The sequence below is a fragment of the Camelus ferus genome, chromosome 13 (assembly GCF_009834535.1).
Source record: "Camelus ferus isolate YT-003-E chromosome 13, BCGSAC_Cfer_1.0, whole genome shotgun sequence".
NCBI lineage: Eukaryota > Metazoa > Chordata > Mammalia > Artiodactyla > Camelidae > Camelus > Camelus ferus.
Window position 1 is genome coordinate 8,224,874 of NC_045708.1, and position 14,990 is coordinate 8,239,863.

At 53.1% G+C, this 14,990-nt stretch overlaps 1 protein-coding gene across 2 annotated transcripts in view; it reads left to right on the top strand.

Annotated features, from left to right (window-relative positions):
- Nucleotides 1-11,374: 11,374 nt before the first annotated feature.
- Nucleotides 11,375-14,990, top strand: part of TNFRSF8 (TNF receptor superfamily member 8) — a 63,887-nt gene continuing 60,271 nt past the window's right edge. Inside the window, exon 1 of one of the 2 annotated variants that reach the window (XM_032495219.1) lies at nucleotides 11,375-11,588. The gene's annotated coding sequence lies outside the window, so the exon portion shown is untranslated. Of the gene's footprint in view, nucleotides 11,589-12,290; nucleotides 12,298-14,990 lie in introns of those variants that run through there. The other variant, XM_032495220.1, reaches the window with a different exon arrangement.

A 14,990-nucleotide genomic window follows, 5' to 3' on the forward strand; every position in this document is an offset into this window, starting at 1 on the left:
TTAACCTCTCAACCCAGTTTCACATCTATAAATCAGGTATTAGAATGCCTGCCTCATGGGATATGGGGGAGGACACATGAGCTCATGCAGGTAAGGGCTGTTACAGAGCCTTAACCCCCACGTGACTGTATTTGGAGACAGGCCTTTTTTTTGTTTTTAATTAAACTATAGTTGATTTGCAGTGTTGTGTTAGTTTCTGGTGTATGGTCTAGTGATTCAGTCATATGTATATACACATATTCTTTTTCTTTATAGGTTATTACAAGATAGTTTTTTCCCTTGGATTTTTATTTATTTATTTATTTTTAATTGAAGCATAGTCAGTTTTACAGTGTTGTGTCAGTTTCTGGCATACAGCGTAATGTTTCAATCATCCATGTACATACATATATTCCTTCTCATATGCTTTTTCATTATAGGCTACTACAAGATACTGAATATAGCTTCCTGTGCTCTACAGTAGAAACTTGTTGCTTATCTATTTTGTATACAGTAGTTAGTATCTGCTAATCTCAGACTCCTAATTTATTCCTCCCCTACCACCAGCTTGAGACGGACCTTTTAAAGATGTAAAATAAGGTTAAATGAGGTCATAAGGGTGAAGCCCATATCCAGTAGGACCGGAGTCCTCCAGAGAAGAGCACGGGGCCCCAGGGACATGCATGCATGGCCAGGCCATGTGAGGGCACAGCAGGAAGGCGGCCATGCGCAAACCCAAGGCGGGAGGCCTCAGGAGAAACCACAGCTGCCGACACCTTGATCTTGGACTTCCAGCTCCCAGAACTGTGAGAAATGAATTGCTGTTCTTTAAGTCACCCAGTCTCGGGCGTTTTGCTGCAGCAGCGACGGTAACGAACGCCAGGGCCAGCACTGTAACCTCTGGCATGCACATAGTAGCTGCTTGAACAACGGTAGTGGATAGCATTGCTGGGAGATAACTCTCCCTGGTGATTCTACATTTCTTACGTCAGCGTTGGCCCGGACAGTTTGTCCAAGGATGTTTGCAGAGTGGAGGTCTTGAGATGCCAGGAGCAGGTGCTCCGGTGTGAGGCCCAGGGGGCCCGAGGAGAGAATGGTGGCCTCATCTGTTCGTGTGGTTGGGGCCCGATTCGGTGGCCACATAGTTAGAAGAGATCTTTGTCTTTGTAGTGGTTGGGCAATGAGTCTTCGAGCGCTTCCTGTGTGCCCAGCTCTGTGCTAAGCTTTATCACCTCCTTTAATCTTCGCACAGCCCTGTGAAGTGGGTGAAACAGAGGCCCTTGGGAGGTTAACCAACTTGTTCCAAGTGGCTCAGCTGTGGCGGTGACAGAGGTGGGATTCGAACCCAGCTTTGCCTGACTTTCCCAAATGCTTAAGCAAATAAACAAACAAAATACTTGACTACCTCCAACTGCATTTTATGAGTACAAGGCTTTTCTTTTCCTTTTTGAAAAACATCTGAAGCCCTGATGGCCTGAGAAAGGTTTTCTGTGCACTGTTCATGTTAATCTGAGTCCTGGGGACGGTGATGGGCCCAGGTCCTGCAAGGAAGAGCTGCTGTGCCGCCTGGGGTTTTGCAGGGCTGAGCTCCCTGCGCTGGGGGCCCCGGGGGCTGAGCTCTGCCTGACCTGGTCATTCTGAAATCAGGGGCCCCTCCCGGGAAGATGCAGGCTGGGGAGAGCTGCACAGCAGGCTCAAAATTGGGGCTTGAGATGACTCATCTGTGGCTATTTATTACCCATTTCCATTTCTCGGTCTGATTGGGCGCTTGAGGGCCAAGCCTCCTTCTTGGTGGGTGCTGAGCAAGCAGCCCGGCCAGTCCTGCCCACCTCTTGCCTCATCTGGAGCTCGCTTTCCTTGCCCTTAGCAACACTCGGGCCCCTTGAGGCCACTGGAAGTTCCCCCTAACTGCCCTCATCGAGGTCTTCCCAGCAGCCCTGGTTCTTGTCCTTTCTCCCCAGCCCATTCGTTCTTCCTTTAGGCGCAACTTAAATGTCATCTCCTTCGGGAAGCCCTCTCTGACCACCAAGCCCACTCTGTCACGATCTGGCTAGGTGGCCCTGAACACGTGCTCCTGCAGCACCTGCCCTCTCTCCTAACAGTCACCAGTGGGTGATTAATTAGTTACCCCATCCTCCCATCTTAGTTGAAGGCAGTTCCATCCTTCTGGTTTCCCAGGCCAAATCCCTTGAGTCGTCCTCGATGCCTCTGTCAGCAAACCTTGCCTATTCTCCCTTTGGAGTTCACCAGCATCTGGCCACTTTTCTCCTCCCCTCCTCCTGCTCCCTCCTGGTCCGAGCTTCTGTCAACCCCCACCCCTCCCACCAATTGCTGTGGTCAGCCTCCTGTCTGGTCTTCCTGCTTCCATTCTTCCACCCCACTGCCCAGCCCTATTTTCAACGTGTCAGCCAGAGTGACCCTGGAAGAACCTAAGTCAGGTCATGCTTCTCCTCTGCTCAAGGCTCCTGAGTGGCCCTCATCTGAGTGAGGGTAGCAGTCAAAGTCTGCACAGTGACCACAGGCCCTGCACAGCCCTGCCTTGCTCCTCTGATCTCACCCCCACCTGCTGCCCGGCCTGGGTCACCCCCACCTCAGGGCCTTTGCACTGGCTGCTCTGTGCTCCCTCTCTGTCTGCCTGGCTCCCCCGCCCCCACCCCCACTCATTTCTTCAGGTCTTTGCTCACAAATCACTTTCTCTGTGAGGCCTTTCCTCACACTTTATTTAAATGTGTACTCCTACGCCCCAGCACACCTGTGTTGCATCCTTTCCCCGTATTTTTCTTTACAGCACACCTCCCCTTCAAAAATCCCGTGTCTTTACTCATTTATTTTATGTGTTGTCTGTCTTTCCCTCACTAGAATGGAAACTCTTCAAAGGCAGGGCGTTTTGACTGTGTTCGCTGCTGTATCCCCAGCACCTAGTCCGAGGCCTGCTACCCACACACCTGTAGTGTTTGTTGAATGAATGCATGAATGAATGATAACCCCACCGCCCACCTCAAACAAGTGGAAATGTGTTTCTCTCATCCGTCCTCGTTCCTGAAGGCATGTTAGACCCACAGCACTGGTAGGTCCCGTGGGAAGCAGCCTGGTGGAGTTCTAGGACTTAGTGGGCACCCTGCCCCGCTAGACACACCACACAGGCCTGAGTGGCCAAGCTCTGGTCCCTGGAGCACAGCACAGAAGGGGCCTCGGGGACTGGGAACACAGTGACGGCCACGAGTACCTGTAGGCACGGATGGTTCATTTACTTGACTTAGATCAGTGACCCCTCCCTCTAGAGTTGGAAGGTCATGGCTCAGAAGGTGCCCCGGTCCCTGGAGCAGAGGCCGTCCCAGGCAGGGCAGTGGCTGCTCTAACTGCGACCACGCAGGAGGGTGGGATGCCAGCGAGTGGCTGGACTTTAGGCCTCGAGGAACACAGGACAGGCTGCTTCCTCTGGGCTATGGCCGCCAACCCAGTGGGCCTTTGAAATGCTTTGTCAGCCCACGAGCACACAGTCCCCAGGGGGTGGCACAGGACAGATGTCACACTTGTTTCTTATCCCCATTGCAGCGCTCATTTCCCCGGTATCTCTTTGGATAGACACCAGGACTCGTTCCAGGTAGCAGGTGGGTGAGCTGTTCTGAGTGTTGGGGAAGGAGGGTGTGCTGGCACTTGTGGGCTCGTGGGAATTTGTGCCTGTGGAATTCAAACAGGCCCACTGCTCCCCAACCCGTGACATTCCAGCAGTCTCTGCAGTCACGGCCACGCAGACACCCCGGCTCCCTGCCCACTTCCCTGGCTGGGGTCTGAAACTCTGGGGTCCAGACTTTGCTCCCCTGATGGCAGGCCTGGAGAAGGCAGATGATGCAAAGTGGCAGGTAAACATGATAATGCAAGTGATGGCACAGGTGAGGGGTCAGGAGCCTGGGTCTGAGACTGTCTCTGCACTAACTTGCTGCCTGACTTTGGCCTCAGGGTCAGTGTAAGTTGGGTAGGGGAGGGACTATGGGTGGGGAAGGGACTCATGCTCGCTAGACCCCTCTAAGCTTTCACACTCTGGGCCACCTTCTTATGCAAACCAGAAACCAGTCAGCAATGAGTAGCTGGGGGCTGTGGATGATAACTGTTGGTTTTTCTTAGCCCAGAACTTGGTCCCAGTCTCCAGCAGGAACTCCATGAGTACTGAGGCCAGAGTCGGGGCCATGCCTCAGTTTCTTCAGATCTCCAGGATTTCATGGCTGGTGAGCCCCAGGCTCCACCAGGCCTTAGGGCCTCATGGCTCCTATTTGGAGAAAGAGATCCTGGGTGTGAGGCTGATCCTCCCCCAGTGGTGTGAGGGGACTGCTGAGTGAAACTCCAGAGAGCTTTCCTGAATGAACTCCGCACATCCATGGGCAGCTCCTGCTGGGAACAGGGTACCCTCACCCGGAGTGCGGCCCACCTCCCGCCTGCCGTGACTGCATGGATGATGGCACTGACGCTAGGGCTCTGCTCCGGGTTTCACTTTCAGAGCAGTGTCTGTCTGTCTCAGCCTCAATGCTGCCCCCCTGGAGGGAGGAGGCTGGGCTCATGTCCGCTGCGCCTCCCAGGGCCCCTGGCCTTGGTCATTCAGTCATCCAGAAAGTATGCATTAAGCCAAGCCCCCTTCACATCAGACAGTCCCTGTGCCCATAGGCTCCCATCCTAGGGGGAGAGTCAGGCTACTGGCAAATAAACGGGTTCAGATGGTGGTGTGATGTGTCCCTTGAAGGGAATAAACAGAGTGAAGTGACACAGAGTGGCAGTATCAGTTTGGGTGATCAGGGAAGGCCTCTTTGAGAAGGTTTCCTCTAAGCCGAGACGTGAAGGATGAGAAGGAGCAGCATTTTAAAAAAATAGTTTTTACAGCTTTGTTGAGGTGTAATTGACATATGATAAACTTCACCTATTTAAAGTATATAATTTGACAGATTTTGGCATCTGTATGCATTCATCACCATAACCAAGGTAACGAATATTTCCATTACCCCAAGTTTCCTCAGAGGGCCAAAGAGCTGGGGGAATAGAGTTTCAGGCAGAGGGACTAGCGAGTGCAAAGGCCCTGTGGCAGGGACAAGCTTGGTGACCCCAGGAGCAGAAAGGAGGCCAGTGGGGAATGTGACAGGGATAAGGTCAGTGGGGTGTGGGTCCCACAGGGCCCTTTTTGGCCAAGCTGAGAAGCTTGGGTCTGAATCTGAATGCTTCACTGACACCCTCTTGATTGGTGAATGAGCAGCATGTTACACTTGGCCATCAGACCCTCTGGCCCTGTTCTCCTCCGAGGCTCTTCTGAGAACCAGCTCATGTAGGGCGGTGACACTCACTAATGACTTACCAAGTGGTTTCCCCCAGAAATAATTTACATGTTAATCAGGGCATTTAGTACCTTGGCCTGAAGAAGTGAGTAATGGTGGAATTTCAGGCCGAGGGGCAGGCAGTGGTTGGAGTCTTGATCAATCCCTCTTTGGGTCGCTAAATTCTCAGCCTTCAGGAAAGAGAAGCTGGCTTCTGGAACCTGCTGTGTTGTAAGTCATGATTTGAAGATGGGGTAACTTTGGCCCCCTCAAATCCTCCAGAGCTGGTCCTTGGGAGTCTTCCCCGGCTTGACTGCCAGAGACTCAGCCCACGAGGGGACAGGGAACCCAAGACCAATCTCTGTAGAGTAAATTCCTTTACAACAGACAGTGCTGGGAGCCAAGAGCAGGTTTCAGAGTGACCAGGGGGTGTGGGCTGCCCCGCGGCCTTCAGGACAACTAGATGTGGGGGCTCAAATTACAGCAAAAAAATCACCCTAAAGAGGGGACACAGACTTTGAGTCACAGACTTGGGTTTGAATCATGGCTCTAGAACTTACTAATTGGGTGGCTTGGGCAAATGACTGCTCTGAGCATCTGTTTTCCCATAGAACTTTAAAAAATTGTCACTTTGCAGGGCCATTGTGCCAGGTACCCCGTAAGCACCTTAGAGTCATTTATTCTGCATTTTTTGCTGAGCGTCTTACCTACTCCCAGGCACTGAACACGATGGGCAAAATCCCTGCCTGGGGAGATTCTTCTCTTTCCAAGAAGCCAGCAGACCCTGGCCTCAGTTTTTCCTTCTGTAGGGTGGGGACAGTGCTTCTTGGAAGGGAGTATGGCTCATCGGGACAAAAAAGGCACTGAGGAGTGGTCGTCTCCTTCTTGGGGGCCAGCCCCAGGCCTTCCTATCGGGACACGCAGGACCGGGGACCTCCCTGCACGGACATACCCTCCTCACCTTCACCTCTGGTTGAGTCGCTGCCACCATCCGTTGCTTCTGTTTCCTTCTTGCAGCCGATGCCTCTGATTCCGTGATTAATATTGGACTAGGTTTGGTTTCCTGAAAGTCTAAATGACTCACCCCCATTCACAACGGACCTGCTGAGCAGGAAGGTCTGGGGGAGAGAGGGACTCCGTGATGGAGAGTCTCCGCCCACAGGGTCATCCCTGCCATGGGCCTTGGCCGAGTCTCTTTCCCTCTCTGGTCTCAGCTTCCTCCTCTGTCTCTCTGGAAGGTGGAAGGAAACACTGGAACACAACAGGAACTCCTCACCAGCTACCAGTCCCAGGAATTCATGAGGGGTAACAGCCACGAGGCTGCAGAGCAGGCGAGAGTGCCTGAGCCTGGAGGCTAGGCTGTTGCTGAGGACGGGAGCCCCTCCCTGGGCTCCGGTTGGAAGAGCCTTCCCCCCTTGCATCCAAAGAGCATTCTGTGTCCACTGTTTTATTCAGGGCTGCCTGGTAGGGCTAAATCCACATCTGGCAGAGAAAGAAACATGCCCGGATGATCCCCACCACCTCCTGGTTCTCTGCACCTGTGCAGTCCTTACTCGCCTTGGGGAGAGCCAGCCTGCGCAACCAAAAAAGAAAAACATCATGGGGATGATGGCGTGTGATTCCTGAGGCTAGCTCATAAAAGACAACGTGGCTGCCATCTTGCTCTCTCGAGATCCCAGCTCTGGAGGAGGCCTGCTGCCCTGTTGTGAGGACACTCAAGCAGCCTCGTGGAACTGAGGCCTCCTGCCCACAGCCACCTGAGCGGCTCATTTTGGAAACAGGTTCTCATCCCCAGTCAAGCCTTCAGATGGCTGCAGCCCCAGATGACATCTTGACTGCAACCTCACAAGGACCCCCAAGCTAGAATCACCCTGTCAAGTCTTCCCTGAATTGCTGAACCACAGAAACTGTGTGATACCATGTTTGCTGTTTTAAGCTGCCAAGTTTTGAGGTACCCAGCCATAGATAACTACTACACTCTAAGATATGAGAGGACTTGCCCACAGTCACACAGCCAGACCAGGACTCCCACACCAGTGCTGTTTCTCCTGGGGAAAGCTAGGGCATTAGGGGCCTAGAGAGGGAAGAGATGGCAGCTGAGTCTTGAAAGTTAGACAGGACTGGAGCCAAATCCCAGCCCTGCCACCCTCAAGCTGTGTGACCTGAGGAGAGTTACTTAACCACTCTGAGTTTGTTCATCTATGAAGCAGAGATAGCTGCATTGACTTGAATGAAATCTTGTTGCCAGGCTTAAATGTCTGGCCAAGGGCCTGGGTATCCTGTTTGTGGGTGCTTCACCCAGCCAGCTGGGAGCCCCTAGTGTTTGCTCCCAACTCAGGCCTGAACTCCTTGCCCTGGGCTCTCAGCGGCCACTTCTTACTTCCCTCCAAGGGGCAGGAGCTGAGTGACCAGGTAGATCTATCTAGGCCTGGGCCTTGAGGAGGGGAGCGCTCTGGGGGGTTGATTTTAAGGCAGCCTGGCACGTAGGGCCTGCCAGAGAGGCCCACAAATGGAGAGTCCATTTCCATCAAGGTTCTCAAGAAAGGTGCTCAGAGGAGTACCTGTGCCAATTAAAGAAGAAAGTTCCAGATGTTCACCCTCCGCCCCCCTGCCCCCGCCTGGTTTTTCAGCCTGCTACCTGCCTGCTGCTGCCTGTGGCAGAAAGAATCCCTTTATCTGCTGAGGGTATTTTGGGGCCATTTGGGGCTGGGGTTCCCAGCTGCTGGGGAAGTCCCTGAATTTCCTGAACCAAGTCGGAACCTTGTATCTTGCTCAGCATCCCTTTGGTGACACAGGTCCCTGGTCCCCTTGGGAGAGCTTCCTGCTGCACCTGCCTTCCGCCCCGTTCCTCTGAGATGAGATAGTTCGGGTAGCGCTGTGCACCTCCCTGCCTCCTGCAGGCCTGGGAGCTCGGCTTCCCTGGCTCGCTCCCGTGGGGCCCCCTGCGATCCCACAACAGGGCCCGCTGCCGTGTCTCACACCGGGCCGAGGGACTTCCCCTCCTGCTCTTCAAAGCACTTTCACACGCGTTCAGGGCTTCAGGGACCGCCTGAAACCTGCAGAAGCCACGGAGTCAGCTCTGTCCAAGGCTGGCTCTGCAGAGGCCCCCCTCTGCCCCCCAGCTGCCCTTTTCCTAGGCTGCTGCAGTGTCTCCAGGAGAGGCTGACCCCTGCCCCCAAAGCCCTCCCGGGATCCAGCCTGTGCCCTGGCCACGGAAGCTGCCCTTCTCTTGGCTGGCCGGTCACTGGCCCTGGGCCAGGCACTGTGTCCGGCTCCCCGGGACATCTTGGTGCTCTGGGAGCCCACAGTTTCCTGAGGCAGATGGATACATGAATCAGTCAGTCATTACTGGCACGCAGCAACCAGATCAGTTCTAGAATTGAGGTACCAAAAACGACAGAAACCGCCTTTCTGACTGGGAAAACGGCTAAGGGCGGGGAGGGACCAGTGCCAGGAAAGCAGCAAAGAGAAGTGGCGTTGGAGCAGGTTCTGAAGATAAGTAGGAGTCTGAAGTGTGTTCCAAGAGGAGGACCGCCACGGGCAAGGGCATGGAGGGGGGCAGCGGAGCATGAGAGACTGGAGGGTGAAGGGGAGAGACACGAGTGAAGCTGGAGACACAGGACCGAGCCGGCTGGGGAAGGGCCTGGAGCACCATTGGCTTTGGGAACCCTGGTCTCATGGATTCACGACTCTGTGCCTCAATTCCTCACCTGCAAAATGGGCACAAACATTGGATCTTCTGCACAGGGTTCCCCTGAGTCAAGAACCAATGCCTGGGAACTCTTAGCACAAAGTAAGCACTCCAAGGCAGCTACTATTCCTACAATAAGTAAAAGATATAATTTGTCAGGTGATGAGAACCCCTACAGAGGAGGCTTGGTAAAAGGTCCCTTTCTACCCAAGGAGAGGAAAGACAGGAGGGAGAGACTGGTTTCCACAGCATCACTATAATTTTCATTTTGTGGGGAGTGGGGAGGTAATTAGGTTTTATTTACTTATTTATTATTTATTTTTATTTTATTATTATTTTTAATGGAGGTACTGATCGAACTCAGGACCTTGTGCATACTAGGCATGCACTCTGCCACTGAGCTATACTCTCCCCCTATAATTATCATTTTTTATGGATGTGTAGTACTCTATTAAATGGATGTACCACAGTTTCCTTAACTATTATTCCTTGTCATCGTGATTACTAGGGTATTTCCAAAACTTACAATGAATGTTCTAAAAAACATGATTGTATTTATAGTTTTCTTTTTTTCTTTTTCCAGTTGAATTATTTCCTTAGCTTTTTACTAGGGTAAAATTGCTAAGCCACAAGTCGTAAACATTTTTTTGCGAGGGGCTTTTGTTAAGAATTGCCATATTGCTTTCTGAAAAGGGTTGAAACATTTACCAGCAGAGTATGAATGCGTATTCTGATTTCACCACAACTTTGAGGCTGGATTTTACCAAAGTTGTTTTTATAAAGGAAAAAAAAAAAAAAAGAAAAACCCTGATGACTTAAGTCTAAAAAGTTATCAAAGTTTGCTTTAATTTGCATCTCTTCGATTGCTAGAAAGGTGGAATTTTCAAGCTTGTAATCAATGTTAATTTGTATTTCCCCTTGTGTCAGCTGTTTTGGTTTTGTTGTTTAGTTGTGTATGTGTGTGTTTAACAGGTATATTTCTTCAGAGCACCAGCTCTTCTATAGCAGAAAGCTCTGGACTGGGAAGCCGGTGTCCTGGGTCACTCTTGCCCCTGCCTGGTTCTGTTGAATGTCATGTGGTCACTTCCATAATCACTTACTTAATGGTTTGACACAGTCCCAGCTCAGACATCCCAGGACACTGGGCCTGGAGCATCTGGGGAGTGCCCAGAAGTGGGTCTCCAGGGAGGGCGTACAATATGGGCGTCCTCCCAAGTGAAACGCAGGAGTTCAAGGAGGGATGTGGAGGCTGTGTTGGGAGGGTCCTGGAGGGAGACGACTGCTGCAGGTGCCAAGGAGATGAAGGTATTTCTGGAAGATGGGGGCCTTACCCCTTGCAGGACAGACCGAGGTGCAGAATCTTGAGGGTCCTTGGGCCATTTGTGCTCAGGGAAGACAACTGACCATCTTTAATTAGAGCGCCTAGGACTGGCTGCCTGTTTCTAAGCCTTAGTTTCCACATCTGAAAAAAACCAAACACAAGACAAGCATATGAACCCTTGACCTGCCGCCTGCCCAGCGGGTGAAAAAGCAACATGTGTGGAATGTAGAATGAAAGGAGTAGAGAGCTCATGGGATGGAGGAACGCTGGAGGGGAAAATCGTCTGCTGGAAATGAGAACTTAATTCAGTGAAGCTTGTATATTTTCTTTCTTGGAAGTTAGAGTGCTAGGCTGCTCCTCCAGGCAGAAACCTCTGATGGGGCAGGGAAACACCTGTGGATTGATACCCAAATGTCTGTTCTTCTTTCTCTCCATCAGCCCTCCAACAGTCAGTCGATCCACCTCTCCACCCACCTGCCCATCCACCCACCCACCACCCACCCATCCATCTATCATCCATCTACTGATTCATTTCATAGCAGTTAGTTAAGAATGGGAGTGAATGGTTGATGCTGGCTTTCTCTGCAGTCTCCTGACTCCAGCAGTTCCTTCCAAAGAATCTCCAGGTCAGGAGAGAAGGTGGAGCTTGATCAGCGAGTCAGGAGCACGAACCTACACCGGCCTCGCCCTTCCTTGAGGTGAGGTGGGACTGTTGAGACCCACTGGAGCCTCCCAACCTCCGGTGAGCACCCCTCCCCTTCCAGGGGCGGGAGCTTCTCATCCTGCCCCTCAGCCCAGCTGGGCTGGGCAACACCCCCTACCTCCACCCCAGCAGGAGACAATCGGTTCTATCAAATCCTGGGTGGGTCATTCAAACAGCAAAAGGGAAGTGTGGCTTTCCTGAGTCATCTCTGCACGTGTTCACTCCCCTTTTGTCTTGACCACTAATAGCTGCCTTCCTGGAAGCTGTCTGGGGTACCTAGTGCGCCTCGGGTGGTGGTGGAAGGGAAGGGTTAAGGCTGAACCTTTGGGGAAGGAGCATCTACTCTGGAAGTGACTTCACAGCGTGCGGCTGGGTGCCAGCGAAGTGCGCCGCGGGAGGTCCGCCGGCGCCTGGGGTCTGCCTGCTGTTGCGTGGTTCCTGGCCGCGGGCGCCGCGCGTGGGCGCAGCGGGCTTCCCAGGCTGCCCAGGTGGGCGCGGGCTGCCCAGCCCAGCCCTCCTGCCCTGGGCTCAGGATGCTTCGCCCTCCGCGCGGTGCTGGGACTGTTGCTCCTGGGGGTGCTCCGAGCCTTCCCGCAGGTAAGGGGGTGACAGGAGCCTGGGGAGGCGCCAATGGATCCCCTTTCTTGCCACCACTGCCCTGAGCCTGAGCAGGGAAGGGCAGGACAGGGACGCTCCACACCTCGTTCCCTGCCCAGCTGGGGTGAGGGGGCGTAGGTGACAAGCCACGGGTCCGGAATAGGCAAGTATTCGCCGGTGGGAGGTTGGCTGAGAGGCTAGTTGGGGCGCCTGGGTGGGATGATTCATCCATTCAACATTCTAAGGGTGGAGTGGACTACCTGCAGGGGATGGGCTGTTTGTAGGTGGGGGTCCTGCGCAGATCAGGGGAGGCCGGTGGGGGTCTGGGCAGTACAGATGGGTTGATATTCAGCCTCTCCCAGGGTCTAGGAAGGGAGGGAGAGTTGGTTGTGGGTGAGAAGCAAGGGTGAGGGTGCTGGACCAAGCCAGATTAGCTTCCCCCACATGTGGATTCCTTGCTCTGGAGCATGTGGTGGGCATCCACCCCTGGAAAACAGTCAGCAGGGGGGCTGTCATCTGTTGTGGGAAGCCCCGGAACCCGAGTTTGGGGACTGCTTCAGGAAAACTGAGCACTTACCAGTGCCCAGCACTGAGCTAGGCATGGGGCGGGGGCCAACTCAGATTCATCAGCCGTGGTCTACTGCCTAAGTGCTGAAGGCAGGATCTGAAGAGGAGAGAGAGGCCCTGGTGGACCCCCACGTGGAACACAGTAGGTGCTGGCCAGTGCCTGGTGCATATCTGTATAGAGGGCAAAGGGGGAACAACGACAGTCTGTTGGGGGAGGGGCAAGATCCCCCCTTTAATCCTACAGGAAAAAGGGGGCCCACACTGTGGAGTTCAGTCCTATTCATCCAACCTTAGGGCGGGGGTGGGGGGGGGGGACGTGGAGTGGGAATCCGGCAGAAGGAGGGAGATTACAGGTAGAAAAGTAGTGCCCCCTCTTCCATCTTCAATGGGACAATGTGAGACCCCCCAACCCATATACACACAAAAGAGGGCAGAGGAGGCAGCTGTCAGTGCACAGGACAGAGACCCTGGCTAGAGAGCCCCCTCCCAGCCTTCCAAGCCCTCTGCTGATGACCTGGGAGGGGTGAGAGTTTGGGGTGCCAAGGTCTTGTGGGGAATGGAGGGAAGGAAGGACTGTGGGAGAGGCTTTGGGGGGTTTTGCTAGGCTCTGATGGCTGGAGCTCATGTGCTTCCTTTCTATAAAGTGAAACCCCTCTTTAAATTAGAAACTAGCATGCATTTAATTACACATGGAATAAATGAATGTATCCTCAATGCAAAAAGTGGACACCCTGCAGGTAAAGCTCGATTTCAGGGCATCTCCCTAGCCAGATCCCTTGGAAGATAGAACCACCATGATTGGTTTGGCTTTTCCTTTGCAGACCTTTACGCCTGCATGTCCATATTTATATCGATTCTATAAAAATAAGACTTTTCCATGTGCTACATTCTGTGGAACACCCAGCTGTGTCTCCACTTGGTTTTTACAATGTTGGCAGTGTGTCTTGGGGGGTTTTCCCCGTGGATACTTACAGATTCCTCCATGTTTAAAATGCTCTCTAGTATTTTACCAAACAAGGGGACCCATAGTTGATGCATCTGTGTCCCTGACTGTGGGGTGGTAAGTTTCTTCCCATTGTTTTCTGCTTTCTTGCTCCGGCAACTGTGTGGTCCTGTCTGGATGCTTTTGGGAATGTGTGGGCTTCTTTCCCAGAGAAGGAGCTGAGAGGAGTACACGGAGGTGTAGGGTGAAATGTCTTCAAGTTCAAAGATGCCACCGAATTGCCTCCCAGGGTGACTGGACAGTTTGCCCTCCCATCGGCGGGGCGCGAGAGTAGAGTAGCAACTTCCCCACATCCCAACCGACTTTTGATCTTATCAGACTTTTCATTTTTGTCAATGTGACGGATGAAGAGGGCCATATCCTCGTGTTCATTTGCATTTCCCGCCTACTGGAGAGGCTGAGCATCCCGCGTCCCTTGTGGGCTCAGACGTGGGTCATTTCTGGACAGGAATTGGGGCACCTGTCAGGGAGGTGCTGCCTCCCCAGCTCAGTACCCGGCCTCATACCCACCCTGACTGACCCTTCAAGACTGCTCCCACTTCTCTTGTCCCAGGAAAAGTTTGGGAAGTTCATGATTAAAAAGAAAAAACAAAACACACAAAAAAACCCAAACCAGGGCTTGAATTTTAAATCCTTTTTTCTTCGCCATCTGGAGACTCCATCATTTTGTGGTCGGGCCCCTGAGGCACAAATGCTTTCTTGTTGTGTGTCACCTTCTGAGAAAGAGACTTACCCTCTGACACCTCATCCTACAGTCTCCCCAAGAGTGGTTTTGTAATGTGGCCCAGGATTACTCGGGTGCAAATCCTGAGAAAAAATTCATTGCTCCACCTCCTCCCCGACTTTTCCATCCTTTTATTGGGGCCCAAGGCCTCTCCATGAACACAAAACCCTCAGTCATCACCCTCCAGGCCAGCGCTAAGGCTCCAACAAGCCCCCCTCCCCCACCCTCACCGCCATTCCGGCTCCATTTCCTCCAGCCAGATGTGGACCTCCGCCCTGAGCTAGCTATCTTGTTGAGGAATGTGGCAGTCCTCCCGCTGGGCTTTCCAGCCCTCAGGGGACGGCTGACCATGGGATTTTAGGTGCTCGCAGGAGGGAGAGGGGAGAGGCTGCCCCAATCCTGCCCCAATCCACTCTGTCCCTGAAAGAGGGGAGCGGGAGAGAGGGTCCTGATGTGAGCAGATGGAAGGAGGTGCAGGCTGGCCTCTTGCTGTCTTTGTGTGTGTGTGTATAGGGGGGGAGGTAATTTATTTGATGGAGGTACTGGGGGTTAAACCCAGGACCTCGTGCATGCTGAGCACGCGCTCTACCACTGAGCTGTACCTTCCCCCACCCTGGGTCTGGTCTTAAACAAGGCCTCCCCTTCCCCACAGAGAGGCCCAGAGTCCAGGAGATGGTGGCGGGAGCGTTACTCAGCTTGAGAGCTGTCAGTGCTGGGAGAAGGGCAGCGTTTACTGTAAGTTTCTGCTTCTGCTCCCACTCATATCTGACCTAGACTTGTTTCTTGAGTTGATTGTGATTCATCCTTTGGCTCATATGCACCTTCCTTAACCCTCCCTGCATCTCAAGGAGCATCATTAGAAGGAAAATGGGGCTGAGGGACTTCTGGGCCTGGGCTGGGGTCTGGGGAGCCTTGGGAGGCTTGGGGGTCCTTGGCACAGTCGGTTAATTGTGTCCAGCCTGGGCCACGTGTGGCCTTGTCAGACCTGTGGTGCACTGACCTTGGGGTGGCTTATCTGGGATCATGGTCCCCATTTGCCCGATGAGGATGCAGAGGTTCAGAGGTGGGGGAGGGCCTTGCTCACAGCCCCAGGACTGGTCTGGGGCAG